Here is a 25,945-nt window from a genome sequence, read left to right on the forward strand (position 1 = left end):
TTGGACTCTGCTAGGAAAGCTAAAATAACAAAGGAAGCTCTTTTAAAAATACTTTGAATTAGTAGAGGTCGATTTCAGTCGAAAATATTCAAAGACAATTTTTAAAAAAAATCTCTTTGATACACTTATTGAACCCCAACATCACAACCATGTGCTGATAATCAATATCTGTCCACTCTTTCTCACAGTTAGTTTGACAGATGATTAGTGTTTTATAGTAACACGTTTTAGGAAGAAGGAAAACTCAAGAACTCAGTTAATTGCTCAATCAGTCACTAAAGAAAAATGAAATATAAGACAAATAGAAAACAACAAATGCAGGCTCTTGATTTAGTCGTGATAAAGTGTAACTGGGACTCAGTATGGAATCATTGCACCAGGTCAAAGGTCATTACTAATATGTATTAATAGGAATAAAAAGAGGAATGTAACTGAAAACTAAATTATTCCAACTTTATGAGCCACATTGTACATACATACAAGCCTACATACATGTGCATAAGTGCACACACATACATACATACATATATATAAACCAACCCAAGAAAACAGTGGACCCTCAGTGATGATCAAACACTGTCACTTCTACATACTATGTAAATATTATTTTAGTATTCCCTGTTAAACTTGTTCCATGTTGGAACATTGTTATCAACTAAACATTAAAGCCTTAAGTTAACACTGATCTTCTGATCTGAAGTGTTTCCTTTGTTGTTCATTATCCAAGACATTAATGTGATTATTTTTTAATGGTTTCCTGATGAAGTGCGTCAGTGTGTCCTCAACAGCTAATCAAGACCAACTTGTCCTTAAGTAACTTAAATCATAAGCACTAGTACTTTTGTGGTAGTTCACAAATGAATTTTTCTATATATTCTATAACCTTTCTTAACCACCTGAGACCCAGGAAAGTACAAGTTTTGGCTTTTTTAAAATTATTAAATAATTGCCTATTTTGGAAACATCATGATGCAACAGTTTTTCAGATGCTTTAAAAAAAAAAAATGCATGAAATGTCCTTTTTTTTTGTTTTTTGTCCACAAACATGAACAGAAAACCCATAGCTGGGTCTTAGGAGGTTAAGTACTTTATCACAATTTATTGTAATGTAATCATCTTTAGTTTGAGTTTTTTTCAGCGTAAATCAGGTATTTTCCTATATTTAATTCACTGATCATGTAGATGTTCATTAAACTCAGAGTAAATTCAAAGGTTATTACATCAAAAGCAGAGAAAACTGAAGAAAAAGTGACTTTTTCAGTAAGAAATGTCATTAACCCAGTTTCTCCATCTACTGTGATTTACTAAACTCCATGGATTTTACTGGTGAATCAATGTTGTAGAAGATATTAGTGTTCCTACGGTAACTAGGGAGCCTCTGAACATCCAAATGGGTCATATCTGATGACCATGAAAAGATGACAAACTGTATTTACACCAATTATTTACATGTATTGATAGGATTAGTGGATCAACAGATATTAAACAGTTTAAATCAGTATTTAGTTTTAGTCATCAGTGGCTGTTTGGGTCTTTATGGGTTAAACATCTATTGGATTGATAGCGTGTGTTACTGGTGAAAATCGATCCCTAGTGGATTTACATTAGAGTTTTCTTTAACAACAAGCAGGTATGTTTTCTTGAATCTGATGGCTTCAACAGATGGGTCCGTGAATGCACAGAGTCGAGCAAACAGTCCCAGTGTAATGGGTTGGTAGAAATACGTCTGGAAAATACGACTGGTGCCTGCCTGTACAGACAGACAGAGAACAATTGAGTAATGGATTTCAAATTAGTGAACAGGATGTTAAATGGACATAACCTCGCCACCAATAACATGGTAATGGCAGCAGTCCAAGATTGAAGAAAAACATAAAAAAAAAAAAAACGCTTTGGCCTCAGTTACCTCAGTTTAAATATTTTCCATATCAGCTTAGGTGGACAGGATGGCTGACAGCTACTGATAAGATACGAAGATGGGCCGAGAAAAGGCCTGATAAGGATGATCTGTGCAATAATAATAAAGACATGCAAACATCACAAAAGGTGGCTGATGTTGATTTGAACCTAGACAGACGGCAAAATATACACAGGACGAGAAGTAGTTTAACAGATGAAAATGTCAACAGGAAATGTTCATTCATGTTCCCTGAGTTGACTTTATGAGTGATGTACTGACAAAGGAAACACAAATACACAACCAGAACTGATTATTGGAAAATAAATAAATGCTTTCATACATGTGGACGGTAACACACACATACAGTCACACATGGAAACAGGAATGAGACACATGAAACGTACATAGTTACACTTCATACGTGCATTACATGTTGGGACAGTCTGTACTATGATGTTCTGAACAACCCCTGGGACTAAAAATATGGCTTTAACTCATATAAACCCAGTGCTGCTTTTGTGGCAGTTCCCCAATGAATATTTCTCTATTTTTACCTTTTCTTAAATAAGTCATATTTTGCTATACCCACTTTTATTAGTCTTTGGAACATTTATTTGAGTATTTTGACCCTAATAGTTCATAAAGTTTGAATATGAACCCTCCAGGTGCTGCAAAGCAATCTTTATATTCATTTTGGCAAAAATCAAGTGGATTTCTACAACCTGTTTTAATTCCTGCTTAATTTGTTACATCTATAGTTACATCACAACATTTGCACATGTAAGGTCAAGACTTCTGATGAACATTTCTCAGAGTACAACATAACTGTTTGTCAGCAGCAGCGGTTGTAGTTCATACTGAAAAAATATCCAAACTTCAAGCTCAAAACCTCAAATGTTCAGTTGTTGGTTGTATTAATGAACACAAGTGGCTGAACAGGATGGAGCAGCACAGCCAACAACCTGAGGGTTACTCCAGAACAATAGTTGAGGTTACGAGACCCATTTACGGCATTAACACAGTGATAATAAAGTGTGGAGATACAGTAGTGGAAAAAAGTTTTAGACACCCCATGCATTTGTGATATATTGTCTTAACAATCAGTCTTAAGTCATAGAACTCTGCCAAGTATTTTTCCATTCTCCAAACCCACATGCTCCCTTCTGCACATACTCTGTTCCATCAAGGTCCAGACTTGATGTTTCAGCTAGATAATGACACACATCCAGGATATGATATGTTGAAACTGTCACAAATTTAGTTTTCTTATTACCCTGTCCCCCAAAGGGGAGGCAAGAGGTATTGTTTTTGGTTCGGTTTGTTTATTTGATTCTTCGTTTGTTAACACTCTAGCAGCAAAACTATAAGTTGAATTCTTACTAAATTCAGTTTATGGATTACCGGTGAGCAAGAATAGATGTCATTAAATTTTGAGAAAAGTAGGTCAAAGTTAAAAATTTTTATGAATTTTTTAAAATATTTTTTCCGCTATTCTCTTATGATGGGAGAAATTTCACATGTCTGTAGCAGCAAAACTATTGGTTAAATTCATACTAAATTGGGATTATAAATGGCCAGTGATCCAGAATTGATGTGGTTACATTTCGGGAAAACTAGGTCAAAGTTAAAATCTTTTATGAATTTTTGAAATTGTTGTTTTCTTCCATTTATTTATAATGGGCAAAATTTTAGATATCTATAAAAATATGAATTTTGTTCCAATTTACTTCAAACTTGGCATGTACGTATATAGAGGCAATTGACAGGCTGACATCAGCACACATCAGCTACAATACATGCGAGGGGCGGGGTTTGTTGTGCCTGGCAACACTTGTGTCTGTCTGATGCAGCCACACCTTTGGAAACACAAAGATTTTTCTGCAAATATTTCATGGTGATATTTAAGATTGTATAAAACTTTAAGGGTGTCTGAAATGCTTTTTTCCACTACTGAAGGTGTGGTTAAGGGAGACTGGGGTGAATCATCTCTGAAACCAAAAGTTGATGTTGAGATTGACAGCAGACGGACCTAAGAAAACGTTATCCTTCACTGTAGATAAACCTGTCATTCTGTCATCCCTCCTGTACAGATCACCTACTAATACCACCGGTGACTCCTTGAGTGATTCCATCAGTGCAGCCTCTGTTTCCATTTTCTGTATCCACTTCAGTGACTTAATTATGCATGTTGACGTCCTTGTACGACCTCTGAACACCACAACAGAGGAGGTCTGTGTGCGATGGAGACACACCGTCCTCCAGACTTTCTCCTCCTGGGAAACATTCAGACTTCAAGACAAAAGGAGCAGGACGCCCAGACCTTACTTTACCCAGATGTGCTGAGGTCGACCCTGCCTGACCCACTGGACTTTAGGGACACAGATTTTAAAACCAATCAGCTTTCAGTGTTCAGTGTACAATATTTAGAGACATTTATCAGTGAATATACACTTTGTGACCAACAGAATACCCCACAACTTCACCAACAGCAAAACAACTCAAAACACCCACCATAGAGCCAGTGTTTGTTTTGTCTGCTCTGGGTTCTCTTTAGTTAAGGGGATATTACCTCTGGTCTGGACTGATTTATAGTTGGTGACACTAATGGGGCTTAACACTGGATACCACCTGGTATGAGAAGAAAAAAAGAACAGGAAATCTACTCTGAAGCTGTACACTTAATCTTACACACTTGAACTTGAAGAATATGGAATAAAATCAATTTAATAAAGAAGAAATGCATCAGAGTGGTGTTGGATTTTGTTCCACATTCTTGCTAGAATCATACATTACTTTTTCCCAAAAGTAAAAAAAAAAAAAAAAAAAAAAAAAAAAAAAAAAAAAAAAAGATTTTGCAGAGTTGCAGTTCAGTCTGTTATTTTTATATCAACTCATATACCCCAGAACTATTTTGTGGTGACTTCCAAATGATTTTTTCTTAACATTTAACTTTACCAATGTGATTTATCACCATTTATTATAATATCACCCTTTGCAGTTGCATTTCTCAGTTAAATCAGGTATTTTCTTTTATAATATTTATATATTTAGTTTCATGTAGATGTTCATGAAAGGTCAGAGTAAATTTAAAGGTTATTATATCAGAATAGAAAACTGGAGTCAAAGGGACTTTTTCAGCAAAATACATCATTAAACATAAAAAGAGTTGCCTCCAACTGTCATTTTTCACACTACTTGGGTTTTACTGGTGAATCAATGTTGCAGTAGATAACAGTGTTTCCATGTTCAGTACGGAGTCTCTGATTCCTAATGGGTCATATCTGATGCAGTGAAAAGCTGAGAAACTGCATTTTACCTAAAATATTTCCAGATATAGGATTAGCAGTTCGAATGTTAGGAAACTTTTTACATCAGTAGATGTTTATGTTAGATCATATCTGTTGATCAGATGCAGTTAGCATGACACCACTGTGACTAAACATTAGCATATCAGTGTATGAATGACAAGAATGCAAGGCCAATCAATCCTCCTCTTTGAATGCAGAACAGAATCTGAAATGTAAGATGGACCAAAACTGACTCTTAGACTCATTAAGTAAAAGAAGAGAAAGGACTTTTGACCAAAACTGTAAATGTCAAATCTCACATAGTTCCAGGGCCCTTTCAGTTTGAATGATCTCTGTTGTGTTTCCTCACACGATGACACAATGACACCATTGACAAGTACGAAAAATAATGGGTTTATTGAGCTTCATTTACCAAAAAAGACTGTGTGAAAAAGAGGTTTTGACATTCAGGGGAATGTTGAAAATCACAGCATTGGATCATAAAGCAATATGTCTGTAATACTTGATATCATTTTACATTTTTGAGATAAGTGTGAGCCCAAACTTAATGCTTTGTAAACATTCATTACATACCGAGATTTTGACGAATGAGGCTTGTAAACATAGAAGGAAGTGAACAAGGTGAATAAATCTCTAGTGCTCCTCTTTTATCGGGTTCAGTTGAGGTTGCAGAAGAGAGGGATTATGACAGTTCGCAGATGTACAGAAATTTGGGATACCATTCCCAGAATCGACTTTCTCAGTAAGATGTTGTTCTCAAATGCAACATTGGACTGAAAGGATTTTGTTGATTTTGCAGCAGTAGGTTTGTGGATCATCCATCATGACAGGGATTTAAGAGTGACCTCTGCAGACCCTTTGCAATGTAACACTTTGTTGGGAATGTGAAGGGGCTTCTAGGTGAGGGTAAAGATGAGGGGGGATTACTCTCATAGACCTCCTGGGTTACTTTTTTTTTGTTCCCTCATCTCCTGTCAGTTCAGCCCAAAGCTTAATCCAGAAAAAGAGGCCAGGTCTGAAAATTCTTCAACCGAAGTGGGATTTACTTTGCTCTTTCTGTCTTACTTGAGCCATTTAGAGGTTGGAGAGGCCATCCACTGGAATTCCTCCGTCTTCGTCTGTCCTCTTAAATCTCAGTATGTGGTCAGAAAGCCACTTCCAGCCCATTCATGTCATGCCCTCCTCCTCTTCTGCAGCTTGCCTGTTATGCCACAAACTTCACAGGATATTCCTAAATTAGACACGTATGATGTCTGCTCTGCTAATAAACGTGTGTTCTAAAAATTGCACAAAAGAGGACTTGTCAAGGTCAACAGGAAACAAAGGCATTGATGATATAAGACTATAGAAATGTTTACATCAAACATCACCGAAAGGTCACTGAAGACATTTAGGGAAATTTCACACAGTACTGTAACAGACAAACATGGGTTTATCATCAGATGATTTGGCACAATATCTAACCCATATTATTTTTCTACAAACACTCACTAAGCAGAGTCTGGCAGTGCATAACCCATTTGACCAACCAACCACAGCCTCCTTTCAAGCCTTCAACCAACTTCTTGAAAGGATTAATAATAATAATAATAATAATAATAATAATAATAATAATAATAATAATAATAATAATAATAATAGTTTCTTTAGCACTTTTCAAGGCACCCAAAGTGCTTTACATTATTGATCCATTATTCATTCACTCCCACATTCTCACTCTGGTGGTGGTAAACTATGTTTGTAACCACAGCTGCCCTGGGGAAGGCTGACGGAGGCATGGCTGCCAATTTGTGCCAAACAGCCTCTCTGACCACCACCGAACATTCATACACCAGTGTGAGAAGAATTATTCATTAGAAAACATGCCCTCAAGTACTCAAATAACATACAGAAGCCTCAAGTGGCTCCACCTTTAAAGGACACTTCTGACAACCCATCCAGAAGTAAGGAAAAACTGTCTCAGTGATGGGATGTTTGAAGGTATGGATGTGTGTGTTGTCTTGAGGGTCAGAGAAAGACACCTTGCCCTTGTCAAGGTGTCTTGCTCAAGGACACAACAGCGCATGACTAGGGCAGAGTGGGATTCGAGCCACCAACCCTTCAGTTATCGGACAACCTGCACTTCCATCTGAGCCATGGATTGGATTTAGGAGATTATCGTCCACATTCAAGCATCTGTCATTTTTAAAAAATGTTTCGTTTTGTGTTTGGAAATCTGGATGTTTCCTTTGAGAATGGATCTCTACACCTGACGTACAAACTGTTGGCTTGGTTGGTTTGTGTACGATTCATAGAACTGACTGAAAACGGTCAACAGACTTTATGTTGGAAACAAAGGGCAAGAGATGCAGTTTGACCGCAGGAGAGATAGTGGTCTCCATAAACTTTGGCTTTGTTCATACGACAATGGTTTAAGGTTGAAACACAAAAGTTTTGGTGTGTTTTGGCCCTCGTTTACACAAAAACAATAACTTAGAACTGAAACTTTTGAATTTGGCCTCCGGAGTGGAACACTACAGCAATCACTGACAAAACAATGTGTAAGCTTGAGTTTTCAGTGAAAATGTGGATGTAATGATCTGTTTTGTGCAAGCATATCACCTTTGTCATGCATAAATCTATCGACAGCAATAACAAATGACTGTAATTCTGGTCTATGGAGGAACATGTAATGGTCATGTGGGCCCAGTAGTACATCACATAATACTGGCCTGGCCTGTATACTATGCATACTATGGAATGTTTTCACTTTGTTGTGTAAACCCAACCAGGGAAAGGTGTTTCCAGGTGAAATGTTGTTGTGTCAATGAGGTTCTACAGTCTACCTGTCTCTGGTCATCACTGTGTGACCTAGTGTGACACTGCTTTTAGGTCGACTTAGGCTATGAGACAACAATGGAGGTTAACGGAACTTAAACTTCAAATTACAGTTTCTGAAATAAGGTGAAATCTATGACCAACTTTCCCTGGATAGAGATGACATGAACATTTTCTCTAACCTTTTCTGTAAAGCTTGGTTGACTGTCCAGTGTGGATGACATGTATATGTGTTGATGCAGCAACAATTCTGGATTGACCAATATGCCAATCTGCATAATTTTCCATCATATTTAGTGTTGCTTTGACAGAGGTGGCACTAGTGTCTTATAGTATGTGGTGGTCCTTGTTCTGATGCAGTGAAACTCTACAAAAACTGTGTCAAGTTAGGGTGAGTGGAACTGATACTGTTGGATGAGGTTCCTTCATTCTCGTCTTACTCTGTTAATCAGGACCCACTAATAGGTGTTCTGCATGGAACACCTTGTTCACACCTTCTGATTATTGAATAAAACATTATATTTTCCTAACAGAGAGTTGGACTGTCGTTGTGGTCAATAAGTTACACATAAGACTCTCAAATAACTTTTGTTTAAATAAATGTTTGATTAAGTTTATAGCTTTCCAATCTCAGTTCATTTTAATTTTTTTAAACAATATATTTATTGACATTTTTCTCATATACACATATACACTTGTAAATATACACACAATTATGGCAAGTGTAGACTTGTGCCTCACTAACAAAGACACCTGCTGTGGTAAGTTCACTTTCATTCACCAGTTTCTCACCCATCAACCGTTTTTCTCCCCCTTTTTGTTCAAATACTGTCACATCTGGCTCCAAAAAGCCAAGGTCACATGACAAAACCTGGCATCAAAACAGAAGTCAATAGGTGATAATGACTTCTTTTTTGCAGTTTGTGGTTGAAAATTATGAAAAAAACCTAACTGAGACACATTTTCTGAATACTTGGAATAAATAACATGGGCACATGCAGCACAGCTTAATCAGAAAGTGAGGCTTAAATTCACCTAATGACATTTAGAATATATTCAGAATATAGTCGTATTTGGATGAATAGTAAAATATTATCATGTAAATGTATTAAATGTCACACATCAAAGCCCTCAATCAGACAGGCACCTGCTGCCCTACAGTTGAGATGGGTTTCACAACAGGAAGTCAATGTCGCTCTTTATCTGATTCTCTTGCATTAGTTTCATAAAGACAACCCTTTTCTTTTCTTCCCTCTCTATTTTTCGGTAGACTTCTTTTTTTTTTTTAAATTTTCCCTGTCTGGAAAAACTAAGTCAAGGCTGTGAAATGCAGTCATGAGCTGCTGCAAGACTTTCCTCTGTATCCATAAGTAAGTAAACACAGACCACGTTCAGTAAAATAAGAATAGTGAAGAAACATTTTCATCCTGTTGTATTTAACATGGTGAATGAATAGTAAATAAAGTGCAGGTATAATTCTTTCTTCACACCAGCAGGGAGACAACAGCCTCTCAGTCTCTGTGGCCCATAATTCCTCCTTGTTGGGTTTGGGTTGGTTAAGTGAGGAAGCAGCCAGACGAGCTCTCCCTCACAGATGGTTTCAGTCCAAAACCACAGCAGGCTTTTTTTAGACGAGGGGGAGACAGGGTGTGGAGGACTGTGTACCGACCACTATGTGAGCAAATAGTGGAGACCAGTGCTTAAAGCGTCCAGACCTGTAAGCGGCACAAAAACAGCCATAAACAACGTCTCGGCATGACGGTTCAGACACGTGTTATGATGGGGTTATACGCTGGTGTCAGTTCTCACACAGACTTGTCATAGTCCAGAAGAAATAGAAGAGAGGACTGTGTGTTTTTCACCCACATTTACTGCAGGACATTGATTTGCATGATTAATACAAACTGATTATGCAGAAAAATTCAGTTATAGGACAATAACACACCATTTCTAATATTTTTCAATAAGGATTTTCTATGTTAACTGTACACAGTGGAAAAAATGATGTGTCCTTTAAATAGAGTGAACAACCCACATAATTACTCCCATGTGACAGAAAGAACAGTCCCGCGTATACAAAAGCGTATCCCTCAAGCATATCTTGCTTTCTCATGTTTGCCTCGTATTATATTTCATATGACAACATTTCCCAGTGTGGATGTGGTCAGCGTTGACCTTCACCACAAAATCTTTTCATTTGGAAAATGACACTGTGGCTACATTTAAATAATAGAGTGATAAAATGATTAGTAGTTCAACAACATGATATTAACCCATAAAGCCATCAAAAGCCAGTGTACTGTTGTTAGAGGGAGACATCTGTGGAATAATCTGGACCAAAACTTTAAAAGGTTTTCTTCAATTTGTGCATTTAAAAGGATGTATAAATCCAGTATAGTACAATAACAAAATACAGAACATTATCTGAATAAGTGAATATCTAGTTATAGAAGAATGCATAAAAATATATTATTGTGTGTTGCCTATTTGTAATTAATTAATTAATTAATTAATACAGACTATCATGATAAGGAGATATTATCACATTTATTGTTGATTGTATTTGTAGTAAATACTTAAAGTACAGATAAATATTATAGTTTATATTAAAAAAAGGTTGATTATGCAAATCTGACTGTGTGTGAGGTGACTAAAAAAATGTATGTGAATGGTTTGTACGGATGCTTTGTGTATGTAGAAAAAAAGTGTGTTAACAAAGCAAAGGAAGTGGAATTAATTTAATTATTAATTTGTCAAAAGGGGGTGGGAGTCTATAAGTTATCCTTCATCCCACTCCTTTCTGAGTGCTGAAAATTTTTGTTTGACCATGTTGTATGGTTCTTTGTTATCTGATGATTCTATGTGCTCGAAATAAAACAAAAAAACCCCCTAAAAGACCCAAACATCCACTGGCGACCAAAAGCATCTAACTGAACTAAAATGTTAAATACCTATTAATCATTAATCCTATCAATACATGTGAATAATTGGTGAGAAAGTTTGTGAAAGTTTTGCAGTGTGTCATCTTTTCATGGTCAGATATTACTGATTTGGACGTTTAAAGGCTCCGTAGTGAACATGGAAACACCGTCATCTTCTACAACATTAAATCTCCAGTAAAACCCATGGAGTTGGATCAATAATAAGGGATGGAGACACTTGATTTATGTTGAATTAATGATATTTTTACTGAAAAAAATTACTTTTTCTTCAGTGTTTTTTGTTTGTGATATAATAACCCTCAACTTTAGTTTTTATGAACATCTACATGATCAGTAAATTAAAAATAAGAATAATACCTGATTTTTCACTTTAAAATGCTAAATACATATCATAATGTAATAATAAATGGTGATAAATCACTTGAGAAAGGTTAAACATAGAGAAAATTTCATGGGGGAAGTCCCACAAAAGTAACACTGGGTCTTTATGGGTTAAAGACACGTTTGTAACATGTTTTGCTTGTGTATATAACCGTTCCTCCTGCTTTTAGTGTGTATTGAATTAAATGGAGATTGCAAGCGCCGACAGTGAGAAAAAATAAACTAGTAAGATGAAATGTTATTTTCTAATTTTTGTCACAGATTCAATCGCTGACATCTCAAGACTCTGGGAAATACAAATTAGTAAGCAGCACAGTGTTTATACTTTTCCACTTGTACACGCTGTGATACTGGTTGGAGATACAAACAACATTACCAAGAACTGTCCATGTAGTGTGTCAGAAGTGATAATAGGAAGGATTATTGTTATTATTTTTAGGAAATATAATTCATTTCTGACATTATCCATCTTTTCTATATGATCATGTTTCTATTTCTGTCATTTGGGAAATTACTAGAAAAATATGCATCACATGGACTGGCCTATGGCGGTTATACTTAATGGTCATCAAATCCTTTAGACTGCCACGTTTTTATGTTACAGTTGTTTTGTTCTTTCTAGTGCTGTCAAAAAATTTTAATTTTTAATCAGACTAATCACAGGGTTGCTGTGGATTCATTTTGATTAATCAAGATTAAATATCATTCATTTTTAATCTATATTAATTGCAATGTAAATGTAATTTCAATTTGCATGAGCAAACAGACCCAAGAAAGAAGGGAGTATATGCACTTAATGTGTTTATTAAACACCTGCAATAGTTTCAACCAAACAACTTGAAATAACTGTTCTGTCTTGTTTTTCTTGTACTCGTATTTCCATCCAGAGGGCCAACATGCTGTTTAGAGTCTTCCATCTTTATGGTTGGTTCTGCTGCCTGTCACTACTGGATCAACTGCCCATTTGTTCATGTGCGACACTAACTCTACTCGGACAAACTGCCTGAAATGCATTGGCAGAGACGTTCAGAGTCATTCTGTGCTGCAGATCAGATTAATCATGATGATGAATTAATCTGCATTAATGCGTTAACTTTCACAGCCCTAGTTTTTCCCTTATACCACGTCCAGAGCATGGTAGGTGCATGAAATCATCTCCTTGTGTGGGTGTTCAAGAAGAAAGGTTTTTAGAAGAAACGTTCTTACACCTCATGCATGACTTTCCAGCAAGTTATTTAACTCATTTTGTGATAGTGGACATTTCTGGTCAGAACAGCAAATTGACTCCAGCAGAATGCCCTGCAGACCAAATGGTGCAGGAAGTCAGCAATTGACTGGGTTAAATGACACTATTGATTCCAGTGTTTCCACATGGAGTTCAGTGGACATGTGAAAGCCTAAAACCAGCATCTGTAATATGTAAAATCTAAGATTACTGAATCAGTTCTGTACTTAGACACTTTATATTTCCACAACAACACTTCTTATGAAACTTCATAATAATCATGAAGTTTTTTATGATCAGTCGTTTGATGGGAAGTGAAGGCGAATTGTGGCAGGCACAGAGTCATTTTTGGATATTTGCATAATGTATGAGTGAAATGATTACAGATGTGTCACGGAACCCACACATTCAGCAGAAGTGATGGGTGGATGGCATTTTAGAGTCATCCCACATCAAAATACTGGCTTCCAGTTTCCTTCCCTTTGTAGTCACGGGCAATGTGTGTGGATTCAGGATAATCGGAAATTCTGAAACTGAGGGGCAAACGTCTTTATACTGGCCTCGTTTTAATGTAAAGTGCTTTTATTTGGGAAAAGTACATTATAACACGTTCAGCTTGGATGCGATTTCAGCTGAATTAAAAAAAAAAAAAAGCTTTAATTTTTCTTTTTCTTACTCAAATATAGATTAACCCAAAAAAAGACCCAAACACTCACCATCAACCAAAACCGTCTAATGATCTAAACTGTTTAATATCTGTTGATCCACTTAACCTATCAATACATGTAAATAAATGATGTAAAATACAGTTTGTCATCTTTTCGTGGCCATCAGATATGACCCATTTGGACTTTCAGAGCCTCCCTAGTGAACGTGGAAACACTGTCATCTTCTACAGTACAACACTGATTCACCAGTAAAATCCATAGAGTTTGATACATAACAATTGATGGAGACACTTGGTTCATGTTCAGTTTATGATATTTTTGCTAAAAAAAAGGTCACTTTTTCTTCTATTCTGTTTTTGATATAATAACCCTCAACTTTAATCTGAGCTTTTATCAACATCTACATGATCAGTACATTTAACATTGGAAAATACCTCATTTTCACTGAAAAAAAAAAAAAAAAAAATTCAGAGGATTCTTCTATAATAAATGGTGACAAATAACTTAGGAAATGTTTAATACAGAGAAAAAAAAATCATTTGGGAACTACCACAAAAGTTGCTCTGGATATTTATGGGTTAACAGTCGTTCTGATGAACAAAATGAAATAATTTATTTCCAGTGTTGTGTTTTACGCTATGAGTGTTTTCATAATCACTGATCTGTTCATGTTGGACTCCTGTGGTCGAGTTTGATTTCTACGAGGGGACGTGAACGCCTCCTGGGCAGACTTAGCTGTTCCCCTCCGCTGTGAGGACACACTCTGCCTCAGACACAACAAGCCTTCACACACTAACTACAAGGTAAGACACTGTGATGTGACTAACTGAACTGTGTTCTATAGAACTGAACCAGTGCCAGCCGCTGCTTTTTATTCCATGCGTATTCAGCTGAAAACAGGACGCTTTAAGACGCTTTTCTCATTAAATAACCCTCTTTGTTTGCGGCATTTGTGCGTATTTACCCAATTCTTTCAGATTATTACGCAGCTTTATGAGGTTTTTGCGTCTGCGGATCGTTCCGGCGTCTCAAATGCATTTTTTGGTTGCAAGGACTAACAAAACTAGCCCTGGTTTTCCGAGTCCTGGACGCCTGCATACCTCCTTTGTTGACTGCAGCTGCGAATTAAATTTAGCGCCAACTCCAAAGCATGGAGCAGTGAAGTCCCATTTATTCAGCCGGGGGGGACCTGAGTCACATGGCGGCATGAGATGGGGCTCCTTCAGCTTCTAAAAGCCCAGTATGTTAATTAAACTGTAAATGGACACTTGTAAGCTTGTATTTCATAACTATATTTTGATTTATTTTTATATAATTCACATTTTGTGCCTTATCCATGATTGCGCGTCACGTGCGTAAAGTGCGTCACATTATGTCGGATGTTACATATTTAACTGTCATTCTGCTTACTTCTACATGTTGAGACCCGTACATAGTTGTATATAAGGTCTGATATTTTACGTCTTGGTGATGATCTCTCAGACAGCAAAACCCTGAAGTGCATGACTGCCGGTCAAACCACGTGTGTGTTGGGTTTAATGATGTGAAGTATCATAAGACTGGAGAAAAGGAGCCCGTGAACGCATCATAGTGATTCATTCCTAATGGAAGTGTGGTTAACATTCCTATTCACATGAGACATGGATGAATTTACCACAAAACGTGCATTCATTCAGACCCTGTAACACACTTTAAAGGACATGAAAGTTGACCTTGTGTTGCCTCTGATCAGCTGTAGTGTCCTTTTACCCCTGATGTTGCCTGATACTTCAGTCCAAGTATGTTGCATTGTTCCAAAACTTATGACAGGATTATTGTAACTCCTCCTAATGGCTCTGTGAGTGATGTTTCTTGGCTCGTCTCCTCGTCACACGTGTCTCTGCTATTTGTGACTCCGCTGACCCCAGAGCGTGAAGACGAGCAGAATGGTGGCTTTGTTTTCTGCTGAGCAGCTGATGGGACGGCAGCATTTACAAACCCCTGAGTGCACAGCAGCATCTGCTTCACACAAATGCAAGTTCAGTTCTCCCACCTGTTCCACGGGTCCAGCCTGGTCCCATCGGTGAAGTCAGTAGCCCAGGAGTCACAGGACCCTTCAGGGGAAAACTCATTGTATTTGAGAACTATTTTAGGAGTGGCATGCATGTTTTTTTTATGTGTTTTCTAGAGCTGAAGGTTTATAAAGGGATGAATTTATCGTAATATGAGTCACTGTTGTGAATAACACTGGCATTTGTGTTGGGTGTCATGGGTCTGCTTGCTTGGTTGTGATGGAAAATGCATAAATTGTTATCTTTTTGGTGGGACCTTTCTGTGTGGGGTTTGCATGTTCTCCCTGTGTCTGCGTGGGTTCCCTCCAGGTACTCCAGCTTCCTTCCACCATCCATAGACATGCACTGATAAATTAACTGATTAATCTAAATTGCCCATAGGTGTGAATGTGAGAGTGACTGGTTGTTTGTGTCAACCTTGAGATGAACTGGCAACTCATCCTGGGTGAACCCGCCTTCACCCATAAGTAGCTGGGATAGGCTCCAGTGACTCTAGGGTGGATAAAGCGGGTTCAGAATGAATGAATGTTATCTTTTTTTTTCAGGTCAAACACTTGAAACTAACATTTGGAAGAATATAAAAACTTCAATAGAGCTGCAAGGACTAGTCGAGTCAATGAATACTCAACAGCAAAATTAATCAACTAATTTAACAGTTGACAGGTTAGTAGTGACATCATGCACTTTTGTTTGGTAAAATATAAAATCAAAAAAGGTAAAATGTTTATTTCATTGCTGATGGCAACTCACTGTAGCAAAACTTTGTTAGGCACTGTAGTTGTCATGCACAAAATAGAAAAAAAGTAGTTTTATTGCTGCAATAATATAAATAAGAGCTTTTACAATAGTTGATGACTATTAAAATAGTCATTCATTGCAGTTTAATTTCTCGGCTCAGTTTCCCTTAATCCAATGCATTACCATATAAGAGGCGTCATGCTTTATTTTGACATTTTTTTGGACATTTTGCAGCCTTTTTCAGTAGCATGACATTACATAACACTGCACAGGTTTCAGCTGATTGGTTTAATTGTGCAGCTCTAGTTGAAACTAACTCAAAATCCAACACATGTAGTTTCAATAGGTTAAAAGGTTTGTTTTAATAATTGAAATGCATTCAATAAAATAGTAACATTTCACATTGTGCAGCGGTCAGATGTGAGCATTTCACTGCTATTACATGGTAACTTAGTATCTTTGACTTTGGTTTACTTGTTGCATGAAAGTAATTCATGCACATAACTGTTAATCAGATGAACTGATAATAGGTCAGATAACGAGTACCCAAGTATCCAAGTTATCTGATCATGTCTTCTTGCTGTTTTTAATAGTCTTAGTCAGTCAGAGGCGTCGCCGCTGACTGTAGCGTCGTCATGGCGGTAAGTAGAGGAGCTGCTGCCAGTTCATTACTCAGCCATTTATCCTGAACACTTGAACCAACTAAACAGATAAGCAGCTGGAGATGGGCTTTGTTCCTGCTCTTTGAGTGGCGGGAAATGGTTTTGGGCGTGAAGAGGCGGTCACAGTGAAGACAATGGATTTGAGGACCTTTCATGCTCCCTCTCTCTTTAGCTGTGGATGAGCTTTTTATTTTTCTTTTCGCGGTTCTCCCTCTGGATTTACATTCATGCCAGTCTCATTAGTGTGTCACAAAAGTTTGCCTTCCTGTCTTTGTTTTTTTCAGCTCCTATTTGTATTTTCTTGATTACATCCCAGAAAACTAACTGATGAGGAACTCTGATGCGTCTGTGCGTTTGAAAACAAAGGCTTTAATCATATTCTCATTTATGACCTGTCTCTGCATAAGTGGAAAACAACATGTACAGAGCCTGTTTTTACCCTTTGTTTTTTTATATATTCTGTCCCTTTCCCCTGGAGACCACCTAATTCATTTATATTCATATTTATTTTGTGTTTTTGACCCAGTAAAACACCTAAAAGCATTAAAATGACTTTATTTTATTTTTCAAAATGGCACATTTCACTGTAAAATTTGATGTTTTCTACATTCTATTGTGAATAAAATATGGGTTAATGGAAGTTGCCCAAAAAAAAGAACAGTGTGTACTAGGTATAGTTTTCATGATGAGTAATAGCTCACCAATGACCTTCATTTATTCATGTTTTCACATAAGAAATAAAATTTTTACAGTGGTGTCAGTGTCACAGTGCTCCCATTCACCGCTAGATAAACTACAAGAGAATTTATCGATTTATCTGGTAAAACAAACCTGTTATACCTTATTCTTGTCTGAAAAAGGGAACAGGAATATCTTCCTGAGACCCAGGAAAGTAAAAGTTTTGGCTTTTTTTTACATTAAATCATCATTTTGATTGGAAACAATATAATGCAACAGGTTTTTCAGATATATTTTTTAAGATATTGCTGTGTCTCAAGCAGATATAGTACAAGATAGTTCATCATTTGGTTTAATAAAAAGTCTTTAAAACAGACAATTATTGTAACTTCCTCGTTATTTGCCCAACAGCACATAAAAAACCTCCTCAGGATGCTTTTATTAAGGTTTTTTATTACAAAAAATGAGGAAATTTAGATACAGTAGTGCCAAGAATTAAGGTGAACAATACTCTCCAAGCTAAATATTGTGTTGCGATACAATCAGTGCTTAGTTTCCCTTAGTTTGGTTTCTAAGTTTCTTTTTTTATGAAGGCGTTCCACCCCTGCAGTGTCACCTAGGCCTGCTGTGCTTTCTTGGTTTGCCTAAATACCTCCGTCCTGGTCGAAGTCTTCAGTTTAAGCCACCCGTCAGACTCCTTTTTGCAGATGATCAGGGCTTATAGAGCGCTGTCAAAAGCCTTTGCAGCAGGATAGCTGCCGACTGTGACTGAACTGAAGTCTGTGCTTGTGATGGAAAGTTGTGAAAGTTTTGAGCAGCTTTTCATTCGGTGCCGGGCTGCAGAATAATATCTACAGTCAAATCAACAAACTGCCTTTCCTCCACCAGTCACTGCAAAATGTTACAATTTCTGTTTTTCTTGTGTCAGTAAAACAATAACTTCACTTTAAACCATAGACTGGATGAATATCTGCCGCATGAATCCTCTCTGGTAGTATCTGCTGAATTAACTGTTTTCAGGAGTGTTTATCTAATCTCTGATTCTGCAACAGCATGATTATGTGAAGCAAATACGCTACACACTGAAGCTCAGACATTGTTACAACAAACCTCTTCAAAAATCTAATGAAAACCTTGTGGAAACTGCTCGCTTAGCTTTCATGTTCTTAATTAGAGTTGCACAATTCATCAAATTGCAGTCACAATTGCAGTATCAGCCTGCACAATTATATAATCACAAATGCTGTAACCTAAGGGTCCAGGTTCAGGAGGATTTAGGTGGTCTAATTACAGAAATGGGAAGGAAAATGAAACACAATGTTTATTGTCTGGTGATATTTTGGATTTCATGACACTGAGCAGAGGGAAGTACTCTGTAAAATATGCAAAATGATGTCACGTGCCAGTTTGAGGTGAAAATAACACATTAAATGAGTAAGCTGCTCTTTCCTTGATGATCAAGCAAGTAGACACAACCCAAAGGGTATGGTTACTCTCAATAACTGCAATATGACTTTTTTCCTCAGCTGTGCAGCCCTGTTTTTGTACCAACAGAGCGCAACACAACCTTTTTTCTGTAACTTGAGCCGAGATTTTGAAATTAAAGATAAATGTTGTTCACTTCGGTGTGTAACAACTCATAATGCATATTAGTGAAGTAAGTGAGCATAAGTCTATCTTTTATATTTTAGGGGTGTAACGGTACAGAAACATTTTGGTGCGTTTTTAGTACAGAGAAGGACACCATTGACACACACCTACGTGACACAGGAAATTTCTACAAAATATTATTTTGTCATTTGGCACCCCAACAGGCACCCCACATGTTATGTATTTTTTTTAATGTTAGTTTATGGTAAACACTGTAATTTACTGAGTGTTTTTGAATGCCTCAGTATTCCCTGCTGTGCTGTGATTGTGACTTCACAGTAACATTGCAGCAGAGGCACGATGAAGGAGAAGAGGAGCAGGTTCACTTGATTTTGCCACTTTGAGTTAAAAAATAAAACCCTTTTTGCTTTAAAGGAACTGGTGGACTCTTTTGTGCCACAAAGCTGCAACATACCAAAAACTGAAAGTGAAACTTAACATGTTTCGAATGTCCGACCCGGCATCTGTGCCTCTATTATAATCTCTGTTGTCATGTTTTGGGTTTTTTAGCAGCAGCACTGAGAGGAAACCCTGCACATGGGTTCTGCTTGCGGCCACCCTGCTTCCCAAGTGTCTGCGTTCTTCACCTAGGCTACATGTATGTGTTCAGTACAACTCTGTATTGTATCGAAGGCCCTGAGTATAAACGAGTGCACCGTTACACCCCTTTTACATTTGATTTATTTTGTTTTTCATTACTTTATCTAGAGAAAGCAGAGGCCAGGCGTCTTTAGAAAAGCTTTTCTTATGTCACGTAATACATGCGTCGTACCTACATCTGTGGTTAAGATTATGCAGCGTTCAGGTACACAAGCCTCAGTGTTTGAAAATGATGGAAGTCTTCTGAGTCAGATTGATGACAGAGTCAGTAGTAAAACCATCCTTGAAAGACGAACAGGAGGAAGCGGTGCGAGGCAGGGGTCCGGATCGTAAAAGTCAATGTGCTGCGATTTCACTCTAATGTCTTCCTAGGTGGATGAATGGCTCACACGGTGGAGAGAGTTACATGTTGTGTGTGCTGTGAGTTGGTCATTCAGGGAATGGTGTGAAATTGGAAACCTGGTTGTGAGGCACTGATGTGGACTGAATATCAATCATCACTGTATCAGTTTTATGAGCTGTGCATAGCAGGTTCATTTAAAGAACTGACCGATGCTGTTGGAGAGCACAGAGTTTAATCGATACTTACACAATTCTAGGTTTGACATAGTCTATGAAAATATTTGGAATTAATTGTAATTTATGCTACAACTAATGCTCACATATTGTTGATGTAAGTTCAGTAATTACTAGACTTACACAGATTAATTGACCGTGCTTGGAAATTGGCTGATTTTCATGTGATTGGCCATGACCTGCGACCGGCTGGTCAGTCTGAAATTGACCGATTTTGAGCGATGGGTGCGTATGATCCTTTTCCTTCAGATATGATAATTTTCAGCTGCTGGTATGATACGACACTCAAATCAATGCACCTGTTTTCATACAGAAAACCTGGCACCTTTTTGCACACTTTTCTTCTATTTTTAGAATAAATGTTCTAATGGGAAAGTTACATAGCTATGTGTTGTGTTTGGAAAATATGAGATTGGAATCGGTCAAAATCGATATCGACTGTCCAAGCACCTTGCAAATCGAAAATCGGGACTGGCCCAAAAATTTGTAATCGGTGCAAGTCTAGTAATTACTCTTTGTTTTCAAGTATTAAATAGCAGATATTAAGGGACTTTGAATGTAAAATCTAAAGTCTTGATGTGCAGCTGATGAAGATAATGAAGATGAAGATAAAGCAAATTAGGGCTGCACAAAATTTAATGAATTTTTAAAATTTGAATACAGATTCTTCAAAAAAGCTTTGCATTAGAGCTTTTTACAATTATATAATTGTAAAAGCTGACATTATGATTCAATTGATAGTGCAGCTCTAGTGGAAGGAAATCTATTGGAACTGTCCGTAGTGGTGTTTTTGTTCCATTACTTTAGACGCTGTTTCTGCAGAGATTTAAAGATCTCCTCGTGGTGGAACACACACATCATGGAGACGTCATACCCTGTACTATCAGCTCTGACTTATACACAGTCGTGAATTCAACTCTACAATGCCCTTTTTTCCATGTTATACCTTTGCATCTAAAGCCCCTAGAGGAAAATTTGTGATATTGGACTATAGACATAAAAAAATGGACAGAACTGTAGGTAGAATTAAAGCACAACATTCATACTTTGACCTGGCTTTCTGTAAAAGGGACTTTTAACACTCACTTTTCACCTTTTTACTTGTAGACTGGCACATACCATTTTTATCCAGTCAGTTAACACTTAAATGTAGTCTTGTGAGTCTGTTGCTGCTTCTGTGATAGTATTTGGGCAGTTCTGTTGAGGATGTACGCTTTAGAGGAATTAAATCTCCTGCCTAATTAGGTTTTTATGATAAAACATGCAGTGCTTTGGATATCGGCCAATGGACCAACTATGGTTGAACTGACATGAAAGTCTTAATATTGTAATAACATGATAATTACACATAAAATCCAAATGGCTGCATTACTGTTTCTGGGCCTTGGCACCAAGCACTGCTGGTACATAGTTTTTGGATAAATCTGAAACATGTCTCACCACATAAATACCTCTGATAAAACCCCATTCTGGTTGAGCAGTGGGAATATGCCATGCCTTTTGATAAGGCTGTTTGCGCTCTATAAGCAGTGGGAAATGACCTTACACAGAGGGGTTATTTCTCCTGCGTCTCATCATATGACCAGCATCAAACTATTCTGCACGTCAGCTGGGGATAAAGACGTCCTTTTAAAGAGGTATGCTACTGGTGAACCAAAAACACACTGAGCTCTCCTTTCCCATTCATTGGGATTCAGCACACGTAACAAATGTTTTATTTTGTAGTATGTGTGTTTGTTTTTGCTGGATATTCCCCCTGGGCAGGAGTCTGTTACTGTTAACATAACTTATGTACATGTACATTGGAGGATTATACACCTATTAAAACAATTCAAAACATTATGATTTAAGATTGAAACAGTTCTTTTTTGTAGTTTCAGTTGGAAATTTACTGTATGTCCTTGCAAAAAAAAAGAAGGTTTGTGTGTAGAATTTACATTGGAAATAAAGATGGTTTTTCCAATTAAACCATTGTGTTAGAGTGTGTGTAAGGTCAGTGTGTTTAGACTTTGGCGTGATTTAGGACTGTCTGAAGTGTATTTTTTTCACGTAAGTATTTTAATGTTCTTCAAGTGAATCGTGCAACAAAACAGAGGAAACACTTAGTTACTTTCACTCTGTTAAGTCTGAAGGACTGATTGTTGCAGTTTGATGTCGCTGAGAGGCCAACCAGTTAAAGTTTCACATTGTTGGCAAACTAGAGTTTTGTACCACTCTACAGACTGCAAATTGAGCCCATGTGAGTGTGTGTGCGGTGGGCAACACTTTAGACCCCAGCAGCTTGTGCCAGCTGGCTCATTTTAATGACATGTTTGGTTTAGAGTGGCATACTTCATAGAAATCTGGGGCAAGGCTCAGTCGGTGTGTTTCTGTTCACCACGTGATCAGCAGCACCGTCTGTAAAACCACTGATTTAATGACGTTTGGTTGCTCTGGACTCGGATGTCGATGTGTGTCATTAGTGCCAGAGGAAGGATGGGAGAGTGGTAAAACACTAGCTGAGTCACATTTAAAAGTGATATCAGCAAGCAAGTAAAGATTATTACCCCACCCCCGATGGGGAGGCAAGGGGTATTGTTTTTGGATCGATTTGTTTGTTCACACTCTAGCAGCAAAACTTTGGTTGAATTCATACCAAATTGATTTTATAGATTGCCAGTGACCCAGAATGGATCTCATTAGATTTTGGGAACAGTAGGTCAAAGTTAAAATCTTTTACGAATTTTTAAAATCTTCCCAGCATTTACTTATAATGGGCAAAATACCTGCGAGGGGTGGGGTTTTTTTGTTCCTGGCAAGACTTGTTCAAGTTGGTTCATGAAACATTTTCAAGAACAAAAACCAGTCCAGTTGACCTTCGAAAAGAACCTAAGCATCTTAGTCTTAACCTGTTTAACCCTGACCATATTTTCAGGGGAAAAACGCCTAAAAAGACATACCCAAAGTAAATGAAGAATTACTTCGCAATAATAAGGTTCACATGGATGTCCTTGGTGTCTGTGGACATTTAGAGACCTCACAGAATCTATTCCCATTGTCTAAAATATTGTATCTATTACTATGCCTGAGTAAACTGTAACGAACTAAAAGAGAAATTAGAATTTTTTATCCTCACCTGGATTGATGATGATATGCATAAATTAATTGTTCGTGTCAGAGATTTTTAATAGCGTATATTTCACCCCACAAAGATTAAAATCATGTTTGAACATTAAAGTTTACACTAAAATACACTTTTGATGTACTATTATTAATATTAGGGTCTAAACTTTGAGCAAAAGTTGAAAAAAACATCCATTGTCCTGATTTATTGTATTTTTATAGGAGATGAATATTATTATAATTTTTTTGGCATGCGGGCTAAGGAGGTTAAGTTGTCAAAATGTGAAGAAGTGGATCAGGCACCAGCTCTAAATGTTGGAAAAGAAGTGCCAGTGCTTTTAAAGTGTTTTCAGTTGGATACTTGTGTCTAATTTTTGGATTGAATTTAAGTAGAAGAAATAAAAACATGCCTTTATTTCTGACTTTATCTGACCAGTGTAGGAGGAATATGGAAAAGGTCATGACATTTTTATGGTAAAAGAAAATTAGAAAGCTGTCGGTGTCTGATCGGACTTGGAGAATGACCCATTATTCAGACACCCATTCACCTAAAGAGTAAAATTATCCAAGCAGTAGAGAATGGAGGTAATTGCATGTCAGTATTTGATATTTTCACACAGTGATTAGACTGAACTAACAGCCTGATAACACTGTGGATGTGTGGGTGAACACATAAGGGTATGTTTCATATCTTTAGGACCTTTTGAATCTACGTCCATACAACCTTTCTCACAACCAGACTTCTTACTCGAGCTCATCTCAATCAACTTAGTATAGTATAGTATCGTATAGTATAGTATAGATGCATTACCTAATATAGTTAGAGAAAATGGGCCCCTTCCAATAGAGCAGCCTCTGTCCTAAAAAGAAGACTCATGACCAGTTACATCAACCAAGGTATCGCACATGTTTGTCAGTGAGAAGAAACTACACGATATCCAGATCTGGTGTTTCCATTTTCAATATTTGAACTGGTTATTAAAGGTTATCAATTTACTGAGTGATGCCTGATAAGTTTAATGTACTCAGGATGTTTTATGTGCCTGTTATGTTGTGGTCGATCAGTTCGTGCATTCACGTCTCAGCTGTTTCACTCCAGAGGTCGACAGCCTAAACTTAGTTGTGTGTTTGGCTTGATTTGGTGCCAAATTTCATAGTGTTTCGTAAAAGGAGGAAGCATCTTGAAGAGAAGATAGTGTTTGAGATGCTGTCACACAGATATCTGCGCACATGTTTTCCATCAGTTTAGAGGGGAGGAAGGCTAAAAACAAAAAGAGACTAGAGGGTAAATAGGGCGTTGGACAAGTCAAGAGTAGAATCTGAGTATAATTTAGGAGATAATCGGTGATAGAAAGAAAATACAAGTTATGCAACTAGACATAGGACAGGAAATAATAGGAGACTGCAGTGTGGAGGAGGAGTAGAGGATGCAGTGAGGTGAGAAATTACCAGACGGAGCGAAATATGAAGTTAAATGGAGGGAGAAATTGGGAAGCGAAGGGACAGATATAAAGGGCGAAGAGTTAGAGATGTAAGGCGAGGTGTTAAAGTGAAAAGCATCGGGAAAGACCCAGCGTTACGTTTAAAAAATAAAAAAAAAGAATTAATAAAAATGAAAACTTTGTCACTTAGGGATGCAAGAAAATATTGATTACATGTTAATTTTGTGATATTTTATACATTTTTATCATAAATTTATGTACAAATATGTCATTTTTTGCAGGCAAATATTACTCTTATTGTCAGATTCAATAAAAATTAGAAGCTGTGATGACTGCAAATGCAGATTCCTCCGCTCTGCAAAAGTCATAAACTGTTTTTCAGATTTCTACATATAGTGGTGTGTTCTATAGCTACTAGCGCATTGTCCCGTGGGTTCTAGATGTGGTAGTTTGTATGCTGTTGTGTATTCGTGCATGCTGTACCGCATTTGTCCAGCAGTCACCGCCAAAGCGTTCTGGGTATAGCAACGTGATTGTAAGGCTATTGTATTCCAAAATTACTAGTATCTCCCAAAATATTAGTCCTATCAACTTGCCATTTTTGTTAGTCTGTTCCTTGACCAAAAATACATACATATGCCAAACTGCAGCAGTCAGTTCTTTCTAGATTTTGTGTGAATCCCCAGACACACATGCACGCACACAGAGGCCACTATCCATATAATCTATGGACTGATTAGGAGTTCTTAGATCTGTAAAAAGGTGATTAATCGATTAAAATCATCTCCTTTTGCTCCTTATCAACACTATTGGACATTAATATTCTTTGACTTTATATGAAGCTGAACTAGACTTCAAACTAAGTTGAACCCATTTTGTTTCCTGACGTATTCCAGTTGAAAATATTAATCACTATTGGAGCTGAACTCTACTGATCCTGATAGTTTGTAAAAGACTCAGTCATCCAGCAATTGCTCTACTTCTAGTGTCTTCAGTCTGCTATGTCTTAAATTAAATAGGAAAAAAATGCAGTACTTTGCAATATACTGACATGCTGCCCCTGTATCATGACATGTATCGTGTATCCACATTCTTGCCGATGCACAGCCTAACTATTGCTATCGCATTACTGTCCGTAGAGTATTACATAATGTGTAGGGAAAACATATAGGGAATCTTCCATGCAGAGGAAAAGGGAAAAGGCA

At 37.3% G+C, this 25,945-nt stretch overlaps 1 protein-coding gene across 2 annotated transcripts in view; it reads left to right on the forward strand.

Moving 5' to 3' along the window:
* LOC115434244 (equilibrative nucleoside transporter 1-like) overlaps positions 1–25,945 on the forward strand; it is a 64,554-nt gene that overhangs the window by 17,438 nt on the left and 21,171 nt on the right. The window contains exon 1 of one of the 2 annotated variants that reach the window (XM_030156084.1): positions 13,910–14,044. The exons of the other annotated variant lie outside the window; for it this stretch is intronic. The gene's annotated coding sequence lies outside the window, so the exon portion shown is untranslated. Of the gene's footprint in view, positions 1–13,909; positions 14,045–25,945 lie in introns of those variants that run through there. 2 annotated transcript variants of the gene reach the window in all.

The sequence above is a fragment of the Sphaeramia orbicularis genome, chromosome 15 (assembly GCF_902148855.1).
Source record: "Sphaeramia orbicularis chromosome 15, fSphaOr1.1, whole genome shotgun sequence".
Taxonomy (NCBI): Eukaryota; Metazoa; Chordata; class Actinopteri; order Kurtiformes; family Apogonidae; genus Sphaeramia; species Sphaeramia orbicularis.